At 44.1% G+C, this 24,320-nt stretch overlaps 1 protein-coding gene across 3 annotated transcripts in view; it reads left to right on the forward strand.

The window, feature by feature from the left end:
- LOC141143829 (retinol dehydrogenase 12-like) overlaps positions 1 to 24,320 on the forward strand; it is a 121,465-nt gene that overhangs the window by 37,927 nt on the left and 59,218 nt on the right. The window contains exon 1 of one of the 3 annotated variants that reach the window (XM_073629355.1): positions 21,474 to 21,632. The exons of 1 other annotated variant lie outside the window; for it this stretch is intronic. The gene's annotated coding sequence lies outside the window, so the exon portion shown is untranslated. Of the gene's footprint in view, positions 1 to 21,473; positions 21,678 to 24,320 lie in introns of those variants that run through there. One more of the 3 variants, XM_073629357.1, reaches the window with a different exon arrangement.

Consider the following 24,320-nt stretch of genomic DNA (forward strand, 5'->3'; position numbering starts at 1 on the left):
AAGGCCGGATAGGGCTGCAAATCCATCAAGAGCTGGTATTAAGTTAGGACCAGAGACCTGTGGTGATGATAGAAAAAGTAATATATCGTCTGCAAATATACATAATTTGTGTGTAATACCTCCTACTTCAATGCCAGTTATAGTTTGGTTTGTTCTGATGTATTGGGCCATGGGTTCGAGTATAAGGGCAAATAATAAGGGAGATAATGGGCAACCCTGTTGGGTACCTCTTTCGATATCAAAGGCTTCAGATTTGTATCCAGCATATTTTATATAGGCTTTGGGTTTATTATATAATGCTTTGATCCGTGTTAAAAAGTGGGGTCCAAAACCCCATTTTTGTAATGAATATTGCATATATTGCCAGGATACTGTGTCAAATGCCCTCTTAATATCGAGAGATAGAAAACATAAAGGGATTTTCCGTTTTTTAGCAATATGTGCCAATAACACTGCCCTGCGTATATTATCGCCTGCCTGTCTATTTGGCATGAAGCCTACTTGATCTCTATGTATTAATTTTCCTATAATGCTATTAAGGCGTTTTGCTATTATTTTTGCTAATAATTTAATATCGAGGTTTAACAGAGAGATAGGCCGATAATTCACACAGGAAGTATCATCAGAAAGGGGTTTTGGGATCATACAAACAATTGCCATTAGTGTTTCTTGCCGAAAAGAATGTCCATCTAGAAGTTTGTTTTAATTCAATGCTTTTTATTCGTATTCATACAAAATACATCACAACATACAATATACATATATCATCATAACAAAAAACAGAAAAAAAAAGAAGAAAAGTCCCCTTCTTTCTTATCCAATGTATGTATCACTTCTATAAGAGGTATTTTCTCAAATTTTCTCCCATTTTCCTCCCTCTGGTCCTAATCTATAGTCAAGTATCCAGCCCACTCTCTATCATAATTACCCTACGTGCATACTTCTACCAATATATAAAAGCTACATCTTCCCTTTCCTCTCTAAACTGTCTTCACTACTTAGGGTGGTTCATCTTCATAAGCCAAGGGTTCCACATTTTCTCAAATTCCTTGATGTTTCCTCCCCTTACATAGACTATCCTTTCTTTCCTTATTGTTTCCCACACCGTTTTAGACCAGTTCTCTACTGTAGGGGGTTTCTCTGCTTGCCATCTCCTAGCTATTTCCTTTCTTGCCTGGTAGAGGCATCTCCGCACTGCATTTATTTTCGCCCTCCTACTACCTAGATCTCCCCCCACCCCCAAAATACACATTTTCGGGTCTGCGTTAAGATCTAGGTTAAAGACCTTGTTTATGGACTCAACTACTTCCACCCAGTAGCGAACTAACTTGGGGCATTTCCATAACATGTGCATCAAATCTCCTGTATATTGACACCTTGGACATTTGGCATCTGCCCTTCTCCCATACTTAAACAATTTTTCTGGAGTATAGTATGCCCTATGTAAGAGCAGTAAATGTGAAAATTTCTGAGCGGGTGAGACCGAGACCTGGTGACTCCCCTCCAATATCTCTTTCCATTGCGTATCCGATATTGTCCCCAGGTCCGACTCCCACTCTCTTCTACATTTAAGTTTAACTGGTTCCTCCCTGCTGTATCGGCATATATGTTGGTAAAACTCTGCGATTAACCCCTTTGATCCCTCCACACTCTCTAATTTTTGGAAGATGGGAGATTGACTCCATTTCGGACCTTTCTCCCCAAATTGGGCCTGCAGAGCATGCCTAATCTGTATATAGTTAAAGTATGAGTGACTCGAGATACCAAATTCCTCCCTTAAGGCGGCAAAGGTCTTTAACATGTTGCCATCATATAGTTGTTCCAATTTAACTATCCCCTTTGATTCCCAAGTCATAATTTTACCTATTTGTGACAGTTCTTGATAGTTCTTATTATCCCAAAGAGGACTACACCTCCCTTCTCCCTCCATACCCTTCATTCCTTTAATAAACTTCCATACTTTTGACATTAATTTAACCGTGGGGGTTCTATATACAAACGAATTTGCCTCCAAAACCTCCAAAACCCGCCTATGGGGCGCTCCCTCAGTCATTATTGCTGTATTGTTATTACCCATAGGACCGTGACCCGTTCTCAAGTGTTGCAACTGAGCTGCCAAAAAGTAGCTACGAGGGTGTGGAATCGCCATACCTCCCTCAGTCACTGCCAGCTGTAATGTTTGTAAACTAATCCTGGAGTGTCCTCCCTTCCATATCAACCCCCTAAACAGCATGTCCATTTTTTTGAACCATTTACCATTGATCCATACTGGTGAGTTATACAAAATGTACAATAACTGGGGCAGCCATAGCATTTTGATTAGGTTGCACCTTCCAGCTACCGACAATGGGAGTCTCTTCCATATATCAATCTTTTTCCTAAATTTCACCAACAAGGGGACTAAATTATTATGTAAAAAATCCTCCGAATCTTTTGTTATATGGATGCCTAGATATTTTGTTTTCTCCACTATTTTTAGCGGGATTTCTTCCAGAAAGGGACCTTGCTTAATTGGGTCTATTGGTAACAAGATCGACTTCTCCCAGTTTATGGAGAGACCCGAGATCTCCCCAAAATCTGAGAATACACCCATCACCTGTCTGAGCGATCCCTCCGTATCCCCCAGAAAGATAAGCACATCGTCCGCGTATAACGCGATCCTCTCTTCCCTCATCCTTCTCCTGAAGCCTTCCATATTTCTATTTTGTCTTACCGCAGCGGCCACTGGTTCCATTGCCAAAGCAAAGATCAGAGGTGACAAGGGACACCCTTGTCTTGTACCTCTCTCCAGGCAAAACTTACTCGAGAGTACATTATTGATTCTGATCTTTGCCTGGGGTCCATTGTATAGAATTTTTACCCATTTACTGAAAGTGGGACCAAAGCCATATGCCTTCAGTATATACCAAATAAAACCCCATTCAAGGCTATCAAATGCCTTTATAACATCTAACGTTACTACAGCTCTGGAACCCGAGTTTTCAGTTGGAATTTGTAAATTTAAAAAAAACCGCCTAATATTTTCGCTTGTTGATCTCTGGGGGATGAACCCAGTTTGATCCGGATGAACCAATTTATGGATTATTTTTTGTAGCCTAGTGGCGAGAATCTTAGCCAAGATTTTTGCATCTGAACACAGTAACGAGATGGGTCTATATGATGCGGGTTCCAGGGGGTCTTTCCCTTCTTTAGGTATCATTATTATTGTGGCCTCAGTCATTGATTCAGTTAGTTTCCCCTCCTGGTATGCCCATTCAAACACCCTGAGAAGCTCTGGTAATAATATCTCCCCGTAGTTCTTATAAATCTCCGCAGGGAGACCATCAGGACCGGGAGATTTTTTATTGGCCAGTTCCTTTACGGCCATTTTAATATCTTCTAATGTTATCGGAGCTTCCAGTGCCTCAGTGTCCAACCCCGACAAGGAGGGCAATTCTATTTTCCTGAAAAATTCGTCCAATGCCAACCCGCCCGCTGTCCCCCGGGACTTATATAATTCCTCATAATATATTTTAAAGGTTTCATTTATTTTATCTGGTTGGGAAGTAATCTCACCATTCCTAGTTCTAATAGCGGGGATCGTCGGGGGGGGGAGAGTCTGATTTAACAATGTGGGCCAATATTTTCCCTACTTTCTCTCCTTCTCCAAATGTTATTTGTTTTTGAAATAGCCTTTTATTTTCAGAGTTCCTAGTCATTACCTCTTTATATACTGACTGTGTATTCTCCCACTTTTGTTGGTTTTCTGGGGATGGGTTTCTCACGAGCTCCCTCTCTGCTACTTGTAGCTCCTCCCTGGCCCTCTCTTCCCCCATCCTTGAAGCTTTTTTTATTCTTGAAACCTGCTGAATCAATAGACCCCTCAGAAACGCCTTCAAGGCGTCCCACATCACCCCTCTTGCTGTAGATTCCTCATTTAGACTAATGAACTCCCGTAACCTGGTTATAATCACAGTTGGGTCCTCAAATAACTCAAGCCAAATTGGATTTAATTTCCAGGGGCTATGTTGTTTATTTTCCCCAGTTACCATCCTGGCTGTCACCAATGAATGGTCTGAAATACCCCTAGGTTGGTGAGTTATATCACTGACAATATGTGCGGCCAGAACATTACCTAGGACAAGATCTATTCTTGAAAATGAGGAATGTGCACCTGAGTAGCATGAATATTGTTGCACCCCCGGATTACTCATCCTCCAAAGGTCACACATCCCGGCCTCCTCAAGAAACTGGCCCATGCGGCTGCCATCCGAGCCCTGCCACTCCTTACCTGGGGGAAATCTGTCTATTTCTTTATTTATTGCAACATTAAAATCCCCAACAGCAATGACAGGTATATTCGGTTTATCCACAATAAAATCCAGCAAGCTATATAAAACTTCTAGCCTAAAAGGTGGGGGATTATAAATATTCGCCAGTACACATTCCTGACTCCCTATGATGCAGTGCAAGAAAACATACCTACCCCCATCATCTATATTACTTTGCCTGCAGACGAACGCAATCTCTTTCCCAATTAGCACCGCCACCCCCCTGGAATAAGAGGTGTGTACCGCGTGGTACTGGTGCCGATATTTTTTAATTTTAAATTGAGCTATGGTATCCTTTGTCAAATGCGTCTCCTGCAGACAAGCAATATCTACTCTAAAAGAATCTAACATGTCAAATACCAATGCTCTCTTAGAGGGAGTGCCCATCCCCCTAACATTCCATGACCCTATCTTTGATCCCATTAATTAAACTAAGATCCGGGTATTATAATGGGGAGGAAAAAAAAAAAAAAAAAAAAACCCAACCAAGCTCAGTCTGGGGTACCCCCTTATATTTTTAAGGAAGAAGATCTTCCCTATACCTACTAATTTATTGGCTTCCTGTTGTTTTAGTATTCCCAGCCTCTCCAACCTCAGTTCTCGCTTAACCACATTTACCCAGGTGTCGGAATATTTACCATCTACAAAAAATGATAGCTCTGTGCTAACCCAAATAACAAATACAATTCTATACAAATCATACATATCCCAGTGTGTTGAGCATTAAATCCACTATCTCATTACAACCTTTAAGTTTTATCCCCATATTTATCTGTGTCCTTTGTGACTTTGTGTGATTAAATGTGTCATTGCTACTTTTTTCCATGAGTGTGTGACTTAATACCCTATATTGCATTCTAGTATTCCCAAAACTCATCCCCTTAACCCACCACCCCCACCCTCCCCTTCCCCCCCCCATCCCCCAATCCCCCCCATACCATTCTAGGTACCCCCTAGGGGCATTTTTAATGGCCAGTCCATACCCACCTACCCTTCCATACCACACCCTCCCCCCCAACCACACCCCCCCCCTCCTCCCCCCACCCTCCCTACCCCCCCAACATTCAAAGCAAAAACAAAAAACAAAACCTAATGTACCCAAATCCCCTCTCAAGGTTGCACCCATTTCCCTTCTCTCATTACCACCCTGCTCCTTTTGTGAATAAATATATCAAAATAATTATAAACCTTGTGCCCTACCTCTATATACTAGAAGTGAACCTCTGGGATTGCCTACTTCACAAAACAGAGGGGATACTCTTGCTGCAGTGTGGTATCGTATTAATCATATTTGACTTTGCATGTTGACCATTATGCCCTGTCTCTGATTTAACTGCATAGACTGCTGTGCACCATATTGAAAGCCCCTGGTAGGATCGAATATTCAGTGGGCTGTTTGGAACCCCAGGGGTGCAGATTAATAAAAGGTGTAAGCAGCTTGGCAACATAAACTGAGTATAGCCCCGGGGGCGAAGAGGTGTATATCACTTAGATATCAGCAGTTACACCAGGAGGTGGCGGGGGTGGAGCTGGGCAAATAACCCTTTCTTTCTTCTCTGATAAGGACTGTGCACGCAATATAAGGCTTAATTCCATAAAGAGTAAAACTATCATGTCAGGGAGAAGGAAGGGAGAAGAGCATCCCAATCATGACACTATGGGAACCCAGTCCCTGCGGTCAGCAAAAGAAAAGGAGAAGGAAAAGGGACTCTACCCTACAGTGGCAGGGGCAACTGCAGCGGCGGTGGCAGCGTCCGCTAAGTTAGAAAAAATGGTCCTGGCTACGGAGCATACCCCGAACAAAGGGGGACAGCAAGCCCTGAATAAGTCAGCAATGGACAGGAAAAGTCAAGGGCAGTCGGGTCTCCACACAGGAACAAAAACCTCCTCTGTAAAAGGGCCAGGCGCCTCTGGTAAAGAAATGGAGGCCTCAGCTACTCCAATGGGTATGACAGAAGAGGAACCCTCCTTAAAAGATATCTTATTGGCAATAAATGCATGCAAGCAGTCCTTAGGGGTTTTAGGAGATCAAATGAAGGATATTAAAGCGGACCTGACCCTAGTACGAAATGATCTCAAGAAAACAGCAGAAAGGGTGGTGGAAGCGGAAAACAGAATTAGTGTGGTTGAAGATGAGCTGTTACCACTGAAGCAAGAAGTGAAGATCTGGAGAGGAAAAATTGAGACCCTGGTGGGGAAGTTTGATGAGATGGAAAATAGACTTCGCAGGGACAATGTGAGGGTGGTGGGGGTCCCTGAGGGGAGTGAAGGTCCAGACCCGGTAGTATTCCTGGAAAAATGGCTGGTGGGGGTGTTTGGGGGAGAGACATTTACTCAACAATTCTCAATAGAAAGAGCGCATAGAATCCCGTTCAGACCCCCCCCCCGGTAGCCCCCCAAGACCAATTTTAGTAAAGTTCTTAAATTATAGGGACAAAGTAACACTCTTGCGTAAAGCCCGAGAGATGGGGAAGGTCTTATATAAGGATGTAAGGATATCAATATTTCCAGATTTCTCCCCAGACCTACAGAAACGCAGAGCTGGGTTCCTGGGGGTTAAACGTAGCCTCCAGAAATTCAACGTTTCATATGCTCTCCTCTACCCAGCTAAACTACGGATAAACGCACTGGGGGGAAGTCAGATTTTTGAGTCCCCGGACAGTGCACTGGCATGGTTAGAGGAAAAGAAGGATCAATTGCCCAGGAAATAATGGAGAATCTAGAAGTTTGTTAAACGTTTCAGTGAGAATGGGAGAGAGTATTTCTGAGAATGTTTTATAGTATAAAGCCGAGTAGCCGTCTGGGCCTGGTCTTTTGTTAAGTTTTAGGTCTTTTATGGTGTTTGCAACTTCATCTATAGTTATAGGCTCATCCAAACTGCTTTTTTGATTCTGAGATAACTCAGGTAAGGTTATTTTTGAGAAGAAGGATTCAGCCTCTGTAGGATTAAATTCATTGTTTGTCTTATATAAAGTTGCGAGATGTGAGTGAAATTTATGGACTATTTTAACTGGATTACAAGTGTAAACATTTTTTGATAATTTCAAACATATTGGTTTGAAAGATTTGTTAGTTGAATTTAATGCCCGAGCCAAATATGTACCTGGTTTGTTTGTATTCATGTAGAAATTGTGTTTGGAGCGTTTGAGGGATTTATCAACTGACTCAGTGAGAAATAGATCGTATTCCAATCTAGATTTTTCCAGATGAGATTTTGTACTCTGAGATGGATTATCTTGAAATGATATGTAGGCTGCATTAAAATTGAGTTCTAGTTTTTTTGCTAGATTTTTGCGTTCCCGTTTAAATAGTGACATTTGTCTTTGTATTGTACCACGCAAGACAGGCTTATGAGCTTCCCACAGTGTTATTGGGGAGATGTCTGTTGTATTATTAATTGATATGTATTCCTTTAAAGCTTGTTCAATGGCCATCTGATGTAGTGGGTGTTTGAGCATTATGTCCGGTAACTACCACGTTGGGTCATGCGCTTTTGGTATGGCTGAGGCTATAGTAGTGTATACTGCATTATGGTCAGACCACGGAATCGGAATTATATCTGATGCAATAATTTCTGGTATCATTCCTATTGTTAGAAAAATATGATCTATTCTGGTGAAGGTTTGATGAGGGTGCGAGAAATAAGTGAATTTCTTTTTCATTGGGTTACTTTCTCTCCACGAATCTACCAGATTGTATTTGGAAAGAAGTTGAGAAAAAGGTAATCTAGAGGTTATTTTGGATGGTGTAAAAGGTGATTTATCTAGAAATGGGAGGAGGACCTGGTTCGAATCCCCACACATTATCACTGTTCCTATTTTGTGTGTATTAATCACTTGTAATATATGTGAGAGGAATGGTATAGGTTGTTTGTTAGGAGCGTAGTAGGAAATCACCGTGATTGCTGTATCCATTATATAACCCATGAGTATCAGGTATCTACCTTCTGGGTCTTTAATTTCTGATGATAAGGTGAATGGTGTGGATCGGTGAAATGCAATTAGAGTTCCCCTTTGCTTGGTACAGGCAGAAGCCGTGTAAATTTGTTGATAAAAAGGAGAAATATATTTTGGAGTAGAATCTTTGGTGAAGTGTGTTTCTTGGAGGCATACTATGTGAGCCTTCTTGTTATGAAAAGTACGGAAGGCTTTGGTCCTTTTTTGAGGGACATTTATTCCCTGAACATTCAGGGAAAGTATATTCAGTGGTGCCATGGCAATAGATCAAATAGTTTTGACTTACTGTTTGTTATGCAGAGCTGACTGCGCAGATCAACCTGTGTGGACTGAAGAGATGAATAGATAGAAAAGAAACCAGTGAATTCTGGAGTAAAGAGTAAACAAAAAACATATGAGATTAGATGATACATTGTATAAATTATTTTTTGCAAGTAATCACAATTTACCCGTGAAAGAGAATAAATATCTCTCTCAGGGGAATAAGTGCCTTCGTCACACTCCCACATAATATGGTTGGGAGAATGAGGAGGGCTAATGGGGGTACACGGATCTTCCGCTTACAGGAGAGAAGTGCTATGTCAAAAGACATCAAAATGATGTTTCATTAATTGGAGTGCAGAATATAGTTTTTGTTGAAATTATTTATTCCAGGGTGGTTGTATATGGTTAGTCTTGCCCTAGGCTAAATAATTCAGTTAGAAAGGTACTGTTAATAACTTTGGTATTGAAGGAGATAGTTTGAATTATTTTGGGATTTTAACCCTTTTAGAGTAAACAATTACATATTTTATTCATATGCAACTGTTTAGATATGTTAACTCATAAAATTGAGGTTATATTGCTTCAGATTAGAATAAACAAAAACATAATTCTAGGAACTAGTTAGGTAATAATATATTTGTTTTAAGAAAAGAAAGAAAAAGCTTCCATTACTTCTGGATTATTGAACATATTTGTCCTAAAAAGTAATAAATCTATTGTTATTACCTGATAATATATAACTGAACAAGAATTTCCTTATTTCACTTATATATTCTAAGGCTATATGAATCAGAAGTAATAAGAAATATAACTGGAATGTAACATGATCCCACACAGTGTGTGACTATCAGAATGCAGTTACATTCAGTTATAAATACAGGTTTTTTATAGAGAACCATCTCTTAGTATAATAAATGAAGAGATATCAGGAATTAGGATGTCAGTCCATTGAATCTTCTTGGTCCATGGATGATGTGGCATAACGGCCTCTTTTGTGAGAATGATGATTCCCATTTTGTTCTGAAATTTTCTGGGTGCTGCCTGAAGGTGAAGATGATGCCATTCTTCTGCGTGTGGGTTCTGTCAGATTTAATTTTAAAAGGGTTTGTTGTAGTTCATCTGCTGATCTGCTTCTGTAAATTGTACCTTGGTAGTTAAATCTGACTGAAAAGGGGAAACCCCATTGATACATAATGTTGTGGCGTTGCAGTTCCATTAGTTGGGGTTTCATGGATCGTCTTTTAGTAATAGTAAGTTGGGATAGGTCAGCAAAAATTTGATAATTGTGTCCTTGAAAATTAAGTTCTTTTTTTTCTCTTGCAGCAATTAGTATTTGTTCTTTCGTTCTGTAATAATGAAATTTTGTGATTATATCACGTGGGGGTCCATCTTTCTTTTTGGCTGTGAGGGCTCTGTGTACTCTGTCCAGTTCTAAACGTTCAATAGGGATATCTGGCTTTAGTTCTTGTAATAGAGCAGTAATAGTAGATTGCAGGTCTGTCACAGTTTCAGGTATTCCCCTTATGCGCAAGTTTGAACGTCTGGCTCTATTTTCGTAATCTTCTAGCTTAGTTTGAAGTATTAAATTCTCTTTTTTTAATTGTTCCAATTCTGTTATATTTTCTTGGGTTGTAATTTCAATTTCATCCATTTTTATTTCTAGGGCTGCGGTGCGGTTTCCCAGCTCTCTTATTTCTTTGGTTAGGCTTTTTGTTATTTGGTCTGAGGTTTGTTTTAAAGCCTTATGAAGCATCTTTTCAAATTGTAATAATATTACTGGGGATACTGAGGAGGCTTGTGGAGAAGTTTGTGAGAGGATTTGTTCTGTATCTGACTCAAATGGAGAGTCTTGCTGTGACATTTTCTGTCTGTGAGAGCGCCCTGATGCTGTATCTTGTGAGGTGACTGGAGCTGCTTCAGCTGCAGTGAGTGCCTGTGAGCTCTTTGTGAGGTGATTTTTATTTCTGCCACGGTTTCCTCCCAGTACCATATTTCCTGCCCAAACTTTCACAGTTTGTTCCCTGGGGCAAAAAGGTTCAAATGGATACCTTTTGAGCCTGCAGGCTCCGCTTTGTCCTTCTCTTCTCTCCTCAGCGGTGTGGAGCTCTAACAATGCATGTCTGCTCCGCTAGGCTCCGCCTCCTGCCCCCCGTTGTCAACTATTTTCATAATCGATTAATCAGTCAGCCTATTCGTTGGCCTGCATACAGAATGCATTATTTGTTTACATATCAGGAAATACAGTGCAGTACACATACAGCTCAGTACACTGTCCATACATGTCAGTAAGTGCCTGAGAAGTTGTCAATGTGTGAGAAGCAAAGCCTCATGGGACATGTAGTCCCGGGCAGGAATTGAGTAGTTCTAAAGGCAGAAGTTTTTTTTTACCTTGCTATAAGGGGACTCTATACTATACTATACTGTACACTGTCTGAAAATTCCTTTGACCATCTCTGTGGTCGAAAACTAACATCGATTTGACCCCACTAACGATTAGAAAATCGAACAAATGTTCTTAAAATGACATTTTTTTTGAAGGAAGACATTGTTTTTGTATGGCCAGCATAAATGACAGCAGGCGCAGGGAGCTTTTATCAAGCCACCTGCCTATGACAAGGGGGTCTGTTATACAAAATATATTACAGTTCTGTCTGAAAATCCACAAAACAATTTTTTGTATGTCATAATATAGAGTATAAAATTTCCTATCATTTGAACCCAGTCTTGCCACAAAGAGTTAATCCATCTCTGAGCAATCCTCTTTTATTGTTCAGTGAGATAAATCTTGACAAACAGAGAAAAACTTTATCAAATCCTCCCCCTTGCTGTGAGTGACAGGTGATTTACATATCTCGTGCACTAGCCTAAGACACATGCATTCCTTCCTTCAGCAGCTCTGCAAGGATTGGATGTTCCACACCTCAGCATAATTGGGCATGCTGAAGTCATGTGGTTACTTTCCTGTCTTTTCACTGGATGTTAGAGATCATAGCAGAAGTTCAGTGTAAGAAATACACAGGAGAAAAATGCATGTTGACAAGGGGAGTGTAGAGGTAGACGGGGAGTCTACTGACATCACGACTCCACCCACCGAGCTCCAGACAACAGACCCACCCACAGAATATGTAGTTTTTCGGCTCTCATAACAGACAGAGGGGAGACATTTGACAGGTAAAGATACATGCAGGAGGCATGTATAACCTTATAGATAACCCCTATGGCAGTAGTTTAGAAAGGATGACATTGGGTTTACATCCACTTTAAATAAAAAATTTGATCCGACTCTGATATTTACTAGATTAAACCTCTAATAGTATATACATTATATATCTATTCTGTCTGTTATTCTCAGAGTGGATTAGAGATGTTGCTCCCTAACCATATAGTTGGTTATTTATGTTTACCACTGCATATAGATATTTAAGAATAAATTGCCTTTTTTTAAAAAACTTTACATATTAACTAAATTTATACACCACACTTTTTGTAAGGTTATTATCCGATTAATCGATTAATCTAAACAATAATTGGCCAACTAATCGATTATGAAAATAATCGCTAGATGGCATTTTAACTTGTTTTGAACAAGACGGGGATTACAATCAGATAGTTCACAAGCTGAAAGAAAATGTTGAAATCAAAGAACTAGAATATTAGCTACTATCTGGGAATCCAAATAGGGAGAAAAAGATAGAAGTTATCTTCTCAACCAATCTCAGAAATATTGGAACAATTCCATATGCAAGATGCAAAGGAAGTGATAACTCCTATGGAACCAGGCTATCTAAAGAGCAATGAAGCAGAAAACTTGCTACCCAATAATGACATGTATCGCAGAGCAATCGGTAAGCTGCTACATGTTGCCACTGTGATAAGACCAGACATAGCTGTAGCAGTAGGCATACTATGCAGGAAAGTTTCAGCACCCTGTCAGCATGACTGGAATGCAGTAAAAAGAGTGATGCAATACCTCAAAGGAATAATTCAGATGAAATTACGGTTACCAACAACATCAATTCCAAAACTGGTCGGATATGTGGATGATGATTGGGCCGAGGACTGCACAGGCCACAAATCCACAATTGGATTCATCTTCCAGTATGGGGAAGGAACCATAAGTTGGTCTAGTCGAAAGCAAGTAAATGTCGCTCTATTTTTAACTGAAGCAGAGTACATTGCAGCAGCACACGCATGTCAAGAAGAGATATGGATCCGTCAACTTTTTGTGGACATTGGGATAGACATGTCAAAACCAATTCCCATTTTTGAAGACAACCAGGGATGTATAAATCTTATGTAATCAGAAAAGGTCAATCCTAGGACCAAACACATCAACGTCAAGTATCACCTACTTAGGGACAATCAAGAGCAAGGTGGTATTGACATTCAATATTGCCCCTCAGAGGAGATGACTGCCGATGCACTCACCAAGCCTTTGTTGAAGGAACATTATAGTTATTTCCAGAAGAAGCTGAATATAATTTGACAAAGCACATGGTGTTGAGAAGGGGTGTTGGAAGTACAACAACATGTAATGTAAAGTTACTTTATAATGTGAACTATATATATGCATTATACCTTTCTATCCAGCAGGTGACACTGCAGTGTTATAATATGTAATCTATGGTAAGACGAAGTATCATCCTTATTGTGTTATATGTTCTTGTATATTCCTGTTTCCTGTTTTCTGTCTACATGAAGTAAAGCCATGATAAAGATATACTCCATGGAACTAAAGGTGTTCTGCTGTATACAAGAAGCTTCCAGCTCATGATTTCAATACTCTGCACAATATTATTAAAACATGCTATCATGAGGCAACGCATCTTACTCGCATCTTGGATTGGTTTCATAATTCTAGGAAAAAATGGATCCAAATAGAACTGAACGCTGAAACGCCTGAAAACTGCCTCTGTGTGAAAGTAGCCTAATAGAAAACTGGATGTATCTCTGTCTGCGTTTGTGCCCCTTTCCTGTCCAAGATTGTACTGATCACCTCCCGAGGACACAAAGTACAGTAAAAGGGTCCACTCACACTAGTGCATTGGCACTCTTTTTTTTTAACACATGTCAATGCAAGGCCCCTGTGAAAACGAAGTTATGTGAATGGAAGCATTTCACACTGGTGTGTTGCTCTAATATGTGCTGGTTTGTGGTGGAAAAAAGTAGAGCAACCATATCTTTTATTCAGCTAAAAGCAATGCATGGTTAATGGCAGCGATGAGCTCAGGTGGGTTTGGACACTACTCAAAATCTGCCTAAGATGCCTGCTGGGAAGCTTTCATGCCCAACAGCCAATCATAGGCAGCAGAGGCATTACCTGTGCTGTAGCTGGACATATACCATAGTTGCCAACAGTCCCGATTTTCCCGGGACAATCCCGATTTTGGGACCCTCATCCCAATAGAAGGCTGTCCCGAATCGAGATTTTGCCCAGGGAAATCGGGAATGTTTGCTTTTGTCATTTTGGCTTCATTTTTTCATCTGGCTTCAGCAAAATGGCTGCCGGCACCGCCGCTAGATCGTTCCCCCTTGTGTTCAGTGGAGAGAGGAAGGGGGCTTGATCCGTGCAGCCAATGAATCGGCTTCTCCTCTCACAATACTGAAGCCGGGGTTAACTGCATGGATCGGCCCCTCCCCTCTCCACTGAACACACGGCGCCGGCCGTTCATGTTCCTTCTGCTCTTGACAAATGGACATGTGCTGGGGGGCATTATGGGAGGGGAAGGTCTGCACTGGCACTGATGGAGGGTGTAGTCTGCACTGAGGGGGGTCTGCACTGATAGAGGGGGGTCTGCACTGATTAAGGGGGGGTCTGCACTGATGGAGGGGGTCTGCACTGAGTGGGGTCTGCACTGATAGAGGGGGTGGTCTGCACTGAGAGGGGTCTGCACTGATGGAGGGGGGTCTGCACTGAGGGGGTCTGCACTGATGGGGGGTCTGCACTGATAGAGGGGGGTCTGCACTGAGAAGGTCTGCACTGATGGAGGGGGGTCTGCACTGAGGGGGTCTGCACTGATGGAGGGGGGCCTGCACTGAGGGGGTCTGCACTGAGGGGGTCTGCACTGATGGAGGGGGTCTGCACTGAGGGGGTCTGCACTGATGGAGGGGGGTCTGCACTGAGGGGGTCTGCACTGATGAAGGGGGGTCTGCACTGAGGGGGTCTGCACTGATGAAGGGGGGTCTGCACTGAGGGGGTCTGCACTGATGGAGGGGGGTCTGCACTGATTAAGGGGGGTCTGCACTGATAGAGGGGGGTCTGCACTGAGGAGGTCTGCAATGATGGAGGGGGGTCTGCACTGAGGGGGTCTGCACTGATGGAGGGGGGCCTGCACTGAGGGGGTCTGCACTGAGGGGGTCTGCACTGATGGAGGGGGGTCTGCACTGAGGGGGTCTGCACTGATGGAGGGGGGTCTGCACTGAGGGGGTCTGCACTGAGGGGGTCTGCACTGATGGAGGGGGGTCTGCACTGATGGAGGGGGGTCTGCACTGAGGGGGTCTGCACTGAGGGGGGTCTGCACTGATGGAGGGGGGTCTGCAATGAGGGGGTCTATACTGATGAGGGGGGTCTACACTGAGGGGGTCCAAACTGATGGAGGGGGTCTGTACTTAGTGGGGGGTCTGTACTGAGGGAGGAGAATCTATACTGCTGGAGGGGCGGTCTGTACTTAGTGGGGGGGTCTTTACTGAGGGAGGGGGGTCTGTACTGTAGGGGGACCATAGTTGATGGAGGGGGGTGACACCAATTTTTTTCTGTACGGGGGGAACTATGTACAGGGGGGGTAACTATGTACAGGGGGGGTGACTATGCACAGGGGGGTAACTATGTACAGAGGGGTAACTAGGGGGAGAGGGGAAACTATGTACAGGGGGAGGGGGTAACTATGTACAGGGGGGTAACTGTGGCTCTGCCTGGGACACTGATTTAAGGACTGAGGCTGGGAACACTGGTGTAAAGACTGACTCTGCTGGGGGCACCTGATGCAAGGACGGACTCTGCTGGGGGCACCTGATGCAAGGACGGACTCTGCTGGGGAAACCTGATGCAAGGACGGACTCTGCTGGGGACACCTGATGCAAGGACGGACTCTGCTGGGGACACCTGATGCAAGGACAGACTCTGCTGGTGGCAGGCGATGTGGCTAGTGACAAGCTAAGGGATCCCACTGATTCGGCATTATGGTGAGTTGAATGATTTCATTTTATATCACAATGTAATAATAGAAATAATGCACTTCAATCATCCTGACACCATAACAATCATGGTGCCGGGATGATTGAAGTGCTAACACCAGGTGTTTGGAGTATCTTTATCTGGTGATTGTTAAACTTTCTAGAATACACATATTTCCATTGTTGTGTAGGATCTAGAGCTGCTGTCCTTTCATTCCTCTCTCCCCCTTTCCCTCTCCATCCCTCATTCATTTCAGGCTCTAACCACACCCCCTTTGAGCCACGCCCATTTAAGCCACGCCCACTATTTCGTGTAAACCCCGCCCATTCTACGCTGCAACACGCTTCACGCGCCGCAGTTTTCTTTTTTATTGCTATGCCATGCCTACAAAGGCATGCCCCACCCCCTAATTATTATATGGCCCTGACTACAGCCAAAAAAGTGTTCCACAAATTTTTTTTGCAATGTTGGCAACTATGATATACATGCCCCTTGCATATGTGTGGCTGCAGGGCGCCTCATAAGATTGGCTGTCGGCTTTTACAGCTGTCCGGAGGTTAACTCAGGCAGGTTCGGACCTGTGTCTGAATACACATGAGCTCAACACTAGTTTTAAAATGCATAGAAAAAAGAAAGCAGGCCAGCACAAGTGTGGCTCCTCTACCGTACCATAGATCCATTGCATGCTCCAGGAAGTGAGGAGGAAAGTTAATGTTAAAACAGGCCCGGATTTACTCCCTTTGCCGCCCCAAGGCCGGGTCCTTCAATGCCGCCCCCCACACCTCACACCTAAACATATCTCATGAAATTACACTATTAAATGTTTTATGCAGAATTAAGTTCCAAAAATAAATATAAAAACAACTTCAACAATATCAACATAAAGCATATCAGTACCCATCAGTGCAGCCTCATCAGTGCCCATCAGTGCAGCCTCATCAGTGCCCATCAGTGCAGCCTATCAGTGCCCATCAGTGCCGCCTATCAGTGCTCATTAGTTCAGCCTATCAGTGCAGCCTACCAGTGCCCATCAGTGCAGCCTACCAGTACCGCCTATCAGTGCCGCCTATTAGTGCCCATCAGTGCTGCCTATCAGTGCAGCCTATCAGTGCAGCCCACCAATGCCCATCAGTGCAGCCTACCAGTGCCGCCTATCAGTGCTCATCAGTGCAGCCTACCAGTGCTGCCTATTAGTGCCCATCAGTGCAGCCTATCAGTGCAGCCTATCAGTGCAGCCTACCAGTGCCCATCAGTGCTCATCAGTGCAGCCTACCAGTGCCGCCTATTAGTGCTCATCAGTGCCGCCTATCAGTGCCGCCTATCAGTGCAGCCTACCAGTGCAGCCTACCAGTGCCCATCAGTGCTGCCTATCAGTGCAGCCCACCAATGCCCATCAGTGCAGCCTACCAGTGCCGCCTATAAGTGCTCATCAGTGCAGCCTACCAGTGCCGCCTATTAGTGCCCATCAGTGCAGCCTATCAGTGCAGACTATCAGTGCAGCCTACCAGTGCCCATCAGTGCAGCCTACCAGTGCCCATCAGTGCTCATCAGTGCAGCCTACCAGTGCCGCCTATTAGTGCTCATCAGTGCCGCCTATCAGTGCCGCCTATCAGTGCCGCCTACCAGTGCAGCCTACCAGTGCCCATCAGGGCAGCCTACCAGTGCCCATCAGTGCAGCCTACCAGTGTCGCCTATCAGTGCCGCGTATCAGTGCTCATCAGTGCCGCCTATCAGTGCTCATTAGTTCAGCCTATCAGTGCAGCCTACCAGTGCCCATCAGTGCAGCCTACCAGTGCCGCCTATCAGTGCTCATCAGTGTAGCCTACCAGTGCCGCCTATTAGTGCAGCCTATCAATGCAGCCTACCAGTGCCCATAAGTGCAGCCTACCAGTGTCGCCTATCAGTGCCGCGTATCAGTGCTCATCAGTGCAGCCTACCAGTGCCGCCTATCAGTGCTCATTAGTGCAGCCTATCAGTTCAGCTTACCAGTGCCCATCAGTGCAGCCTACCAGTGTCGCCTATCAGTGCTCATTAGTGCAGCCCATCAGTGCTGCCTATCAGTGCTCATCAGTGCAGCCTACCAGTGCCGCCTATTAGTGCCCATCAGTGCCGCCTATCAGTGCAGCCTACCAGTGCAGCCTACCAGTGCCCATCAGTGCAGCTCACCAGTGCCGCCTATCACTGCCCATCAGTGCCGCCTATCATGAATCTATGGGACTCTACAGGAATCTATACAAACTTATTAGACAGTCCACCACATTCAGTGAAAAATCATGTACTGCAAAGTGCTCCGTGCATGCTGGAACCTATGCAAACTTATTAAACTGTCCACATTCACTGAAAGTTCATGTACTGCAAAGTTTGCAGTACATGAACTTTCAGTGAATGTGGACAGTTTAATGGGTTTGAGCATGCATGGAGCACTTTATTGCAATATGCTCTGAAAAATTGCATTTAACCTAAGATGAGCAGTGAGCACTGCCACTTACAAAAATAAATTCAACTTACCTGCTGTCCTGGCCACCACTTGCTGGGGTTCCCATCATCCTCCTCTTTTGTTTTCTCCTACAGTGACAGAGAGAGACCCCGAGACCCCGCCCCCTGGGACAAGGAGAACATGGATAGGGATGTGTCACGCAGAGGAGGGTAGGCGGAGCATTAGGCTCCGCCTCTGCCTCAGTCAGTGGAATGACATACACCCGGTCTGGCCAGTCACCGCCGGGCATTTAATGGTGGTGTCATTTGCTCCCTCCCCCTGGCCAAGTCCGCCCCTACTAGCAAGTCAGTGCACGCTACTGTATTTACAGGCCGCCGCGCCGGGGGCTATGTTTGTGCACAGTGCAGTGAGGCATCCGTGGGAGCCGGGACTCGTGGGGACAGATGGGGGGGGGGTGTTTCATGCGGCGGGGGGGGCGGCTTTGGCGCCGCCCCTGCTCTACTGCCGCCCCCCGAGGCCTGGCCTCGGTGGCCTTGTCGGAAATCCGGCCCTGTGTTTAAACATACCGCATCACAGCGAGTCAATGCATGTGCGTTAGGCTTGACACTTTTTGTTCAAGTCAAACCTGAACACTTTAGCAGCGACAGTATACACTATACAAATAATTTGCAATTAAATAACATTTCTAATCATCCACAGAATTCCCCTTTTACATCTGAATCTGAAGAGTTCCCCTTTTAGGCCTGATTCACACCTATGCAGGTTGCAGTTTGCATATTCCAGGTGTATTTTGCGTTTACACATTTTTTGATCCATTGAAGTCTATGGAACCAAAAACCAGAAAAAAATCCCTGGCCCTTTCCATAAAATGCACAGATGTGAACTACATCCATGTTGAATGAACTGTAGTGTGTTTCCCAAAACTGAAAACGCACTATAAAACGCAGAGGTGTGAACCAGGCCTTACATCTGAATATGCAGAGTTCCCCTCTTACATCTGAACTCGCAGAGTTCCCTTTCACTGTAATGGGGGGACTCTGCAGACTCTGATGTAAGAAAGAACTCCCGGAACCCTGATTTAAGGAGGAACACTGAGAAATCTGATGTGTGGAGAGGACTCTGATGTAAGGGGAAATACTGCCTCTGGTTTAAAGGAGAACTCTGATGTATGAGTGCTCTGAGAACTCTGATTTACCTTAGTGTACTCACTTATAGGCAGGAGAGAGAAGGGGAGAAGGGAGGAGAATTCAGTCACAGACAGGGATGGATGGTGAGCTCACTCACCCCTTGGCCGTCAGCACCTCTCATCCAGATGTATCTGTGGATGCTGGGCTTCAAATTTCCTGCCCCAACTTTACTTTTCTGATGCACAGTGCCGGGGATTGAAGTGTGGTCAGACAAAGAGGTAGGGGCAAGAGGAAGAGGAGCAGATCGAGCCCTCTCTCCTCTCCCATCTGTGTGTGTGGGAGAGGGGGGGACTGTTAGTGCTGGCTTTGGGCGGTGTGAGAGAGAGTGTAACAGACACTTCCGGCTTACACAACTACAGTCAGCAATCCTGCTGGGAAACCATAGCTCTGTCTGAATAATGTGTCTGGGTAGGGTTGCCACCTCTCCTAGATTCACCTGGACAGTCTGGGTTTTGAATTGTGAGTCCGGGTTTCAGACCACCAGAAACCCAGATACAATATTCAGAATGGACTGTGTTTCTCCAAGTAACCAAGTACCACAACCAGGGCTTTTTTTCTCAAACAACAGGTGCTGGAACTCAACCACAACCCCCCAAAACCCCTCCACCCACACACACCCTCCAAATTACATCAAATAGTGGGTGTGGTCAGTTTCCATTTCATGAACAGTAGGAGGGTCTTAAAGGGGCATTAAATACCAGGATTGCATTACATACAGAGTGTAGAGCTGTTACTTGTAAACACAGAAACCAGACTTCTGAGTTTACAAGTGATTGTGGTGAGCAGGCACCAAAGGGTCTGAGCCAGAGGTGGTGGAACTGAGTTCCACTAAGTTCCCCCTGAAAAAAAGCCCTGACCACAACCATCAAGTGCATAGGTGTTCACACGGGCTCCACCCCCATACACAGACAGGAGAGAGGGCTTGATCTGCTCCTCCTTCTCCTGCGCCTTCCCACCCACACACCAATCCTCTGCGTTCAGTGCCTCAGGAAGATACATTTTTGATGAAAGGTGTTGATGCCTGAGGCTCCACTCCCCCCCTCCTTCTCTCTCCTGCCTCCAAGTGAGTACACTAAGGTAAGGGGGACTCAGATGTAAAGGAGTGCCCCATGGACTCTGATGTAAGGGGGGCTTTGGAAACCCTAATTTAAGGGGGAACTCTGATGTAAGTGGGAGGTTTGGTGAGCAGAAACTCCCTTACATCAGAGTTCCCCTTTGCACTAACAGTGTTCCCTGTTTAGAAAAAAAAAATTGCTGTGCGCTGCTAAAGTGTTAAAGCCGTTAAAGCAACCCTCATAGCTCCCAACTGTCCCTGATTTGGAGGGACTGTCCCTGATTTGGAGCAATGTCCCTCTGTCCCTCATTCCTCCTCATTTGTCCCTCATTTTGGTCTGATCTATATAGATGTATATAAAAATGTACTTTTTTATCTTTCAAAAAGTGTTTCCCAGTGCTAAACTTTTCATCTGATTTCTAAATTGCTGCATTTGTAAATTCCAAAAGCCAATATAAAGGAATAGTAGTGGTAAAAAAGCACTTGTGGGTTTAACCAAACTTGTTTTGTTTTTTGTTTTTTTGTACAATTTTTCTTTAAGAGGGCGTGGCAAGGGGTGTGTCCTATGCCTGCATGCTTTTGCTGATAGGTGTCCCTCATTGCCATCTCAAAAAGTCGGGAGGTATGAACCCTATGTCCGGGTCTCAGACAATCTGAAACCCGGACGTATGATTCAAAACCCCGAACTGTCCGGGTGAATCCCTAATGTGCGTCTTTCTGCGATCCATGCAAATGTTGTGCTATGAATGGAAAGGTACCTGATACATTCTTGGTAGACATCACCTTTTTTTCTGCTTATAAAACACGGTAAGTTGCATTCTATCAGCTTTGTGAAGCACAGACACTGTCAGCTCCTCCAATTCAGTGCCTGATTAGCTGCTGTCTGTATCTGTCTACAGCCAGATAGCAGTTTAACCAGCAGATCCCTTTCATTCAATGGAAATGGGTCTGGCTTGCTCTCGGTTCGTCCTCCATGTGTCTGTAGACTGTCACTGCTTGAACTCCAGGAAAATGGCCGCTGCCGGTGACATTATTCAGCGCTCTATATCGATCCTAGTGCACCGCTGGGAGCGCTGTGGCGTGGTGGAGGCGGAGCTCTGGTCGCCCAATAGGAAGTATGAGGAAGCGGAAGTGGAGTGTGTGATTGCGGTCCAGGGATTGGACATGGTGGTTGGTTTGCTCAGTGATAGCACAGAGCGGGCGGAGGAGGGAGACAGAGCCGGGGATCTCTGATTCTATACACTGAGGAGGTGACTGGCAGCATGAGCGGATCAGCTGTGTGATCTTTTCTTCCAGTCAGTGTTGCATGCATTAGGGCAACTCCATTTTTGTCAACACTAGATTTACTGAGGCGGGGGTTTACTAAGACTGGAGCAGCATGGCAACCAATCAGATTCCAGCTTTCATTTCCAAAGCTTAACTGAACAAGCTGAAGCTAGAAGCTGGTTGGTTTCTACGAACAGCTGCTCCAGTTTTAGTAAATTCCCTTTCCCTGTGTATATAACTGCTACACAACTAATACTGTAAATGACGTGTATGGAAACCTACATATAAGCTTTACCATGGTAATATCATTTAAATCTACAGCTTTTTATTTCTGCAGTCACTATTCAGCACTTCTCATTACAGTTGGACTACACTCTGCCTGTCACATAGGCTTCCATTGGAGGAGACAAGTGCCTATTTTCCTTACACAATAAATAGGCATAGTTCACAGTTCTCACTGTCAGGGAAACCCACCCTGAGAAGTCCCATGTAGCTATTGCTGGAGTACATGCATGTAGACAGCAAGTGGCTGCAGGTGATCAGCAGCAAAGTAGGTGAAGACAAGGATTTAGGCTGGGTTCACACACGTGCGGTGCGAATGGCAGCTCCGGTTTCTGTGCAAAGATAAAAATCTGTTGTTCAGCGTTTTAACTGCGGATCAGCTGAGAGGGGGGAGGTGTAGTGAGGAGGGGGAGAGAATTTGCGTTCAGAATGGAACACATCTGCAAATCAGATGCGTTCCCATTGAAGATTATGTGCCTAGAAAACGCTCACTTTTTTTGTGCAATGCGGGCTGTGGATGCAACACACATATGTGACCCAAAAGAACATATTTTCAAATGTTCTGCAAATTGGTGGAGGTGTAAGCCACATCCAACTTGCATATGTGTGAACCCAGCCTTAGAAAAACCTTGCAATTGTTTATGATAAATAGGGACCGATTTAAAGGCAAGTAGGCTGTTCACTCTGCAGGGGCTTTTTCCCTTAGCTTAGTGAATGAGGGGAAGCTCTGCTGTCTTCCATTCTTCCATCATCCAATCATGTACAAGCAAAAATACTGTTTTGTGTGTGTATGTGTTTTTTTTTTTAATTATCACTATTATTTTCCTTGCCTATGATTGGGTCATCTTTGCAAAGTGAATTGTCTCCTCATTCACTAACCTAACGCCCCTTTCACACATGAGGACCATTTGTCTGTTTTTATCCTCCCATTGACGGATTAAAAACGGACATCAATGCATCTCTATGGAAAAAAAAAAAACGATGTAAACAGATCCATTTACATCAGTTTGCATCCGTCAACATCCGTTTTTCTAAACTGATCAAAACCTTATTTTTGTTCCGTTTAAAAAACCGGAACAGATGTAAACGGACAAAGGGTCAATTTTTGTATCAGTTTTGTCCATTGGTAGTGGTTGTAAAAAAAAAAAAAACTGATGAGAAACTGATGTAAACTTCATCCATTTTTTTCTTTGAAAAAAATGTGACTGAATTGATGAAATGAATGGGGGGCAGTGCAAAGCACATTTTTAGTGCATCACTTTACGTTTTTTTTTTTTTTCTACACTATTGAAGTGCCACAAAATCACATTTCATTCACCTATTCAGCTTCAGAAGATTTGACCCCCTTCATCTCCAGGCCATTTTTTGCTATTCAGCACGGTGTTAATTTTAACTGGCAATGGTCTGGTCATGCAACACTGTACCCAAACAAAGTTTATATCCTTTTTTTCACACAAATAGAGCTGTCCTTTGGTGGTATTTGATCACCACTGGGTTTTTTTTATCATACAGTGGATATAAAAAGTCTACACACCCCTGTTAAAATGTCAGGCTTCCGTGATGTAAAAAAATGAGGCAAAGATAAATTATCAGATCTTTTTCCACCTTTAAAGCGGAGTTCCACCCAAAAGTGGAACTTCCGCTCATCTGATTCCCCCCCCCCCCTCCGGTGCCACAATTGGCACCTTTCAGGGGGGAGGGGGGTGCAGATACCTGTCTACGCCCCTTCCCGCACCCCCCCCCCCCCCCGCTGTCTCCTGGGAAACACACAGGTCACAGGAGATAGCGGGGACCACTTAGGATGCGACTCACACATGCGCAGTAGAGATCCGGTAAGTGAAGCCGCAACGCTTTACTTCCTGATTCCCTCACAGAGAATGGCAGCGGCAGCAGCCGAGAGCCGATCGATTGATCGGCTTCAGCTGCCGACATCGCTGGACTCCAGGACAGGTAAGTGTCCATTTATTAAAAGTCAGCAGCTGCAGTATTTGTAGCTGCTGGCTTTTAATAATTTTTTTTTAGGTGGACTCCCTCTTTAATGTGACGTATAAACTGTGCAACTCAGTTGAACAACAAACTGAAAACTTTTAGGATGGGGCAGTAACAATAAAAAAACTAAACTAATATGGTTGCATAAGTGTGCACACCCTTAAACTAATACTTTGTTGAAGCACCTTTTGATTTTATTAGAGCACTCAGTCTTTTTGGCTATGAGTCTATCAGCATGGCACATCTTGATTCGGCAATATTTGCCCACTCTTCTTTGCAAAAACACTCCAAATCTGTCAGATTGCGAGGACATCTCCTGTGCACAGCCCTCTTCAGATCACCCCACAGATTTTCAATTGGATTCAGGTCTGGGCTCTGGCTGGGCCATTCCAATTTTTTAA

The sequence above is a fragment of the Aquarana catesbeiana genome, linkage group LG01, assembly GCF_042186555.1.
Source record: "Aquarana catesbeiana isolate 2022-GZ linkage group LG01, ASM4218655v1, whole genome shotgun sequence".
In the NCBI taxonomy this organism is placed as follows: domain Eukaryota; kingdom Metazoa; phylum Chordata; class Amphibia; order Anura; family Ranidae; genus Aquarana; species Aquarana catesbeiana.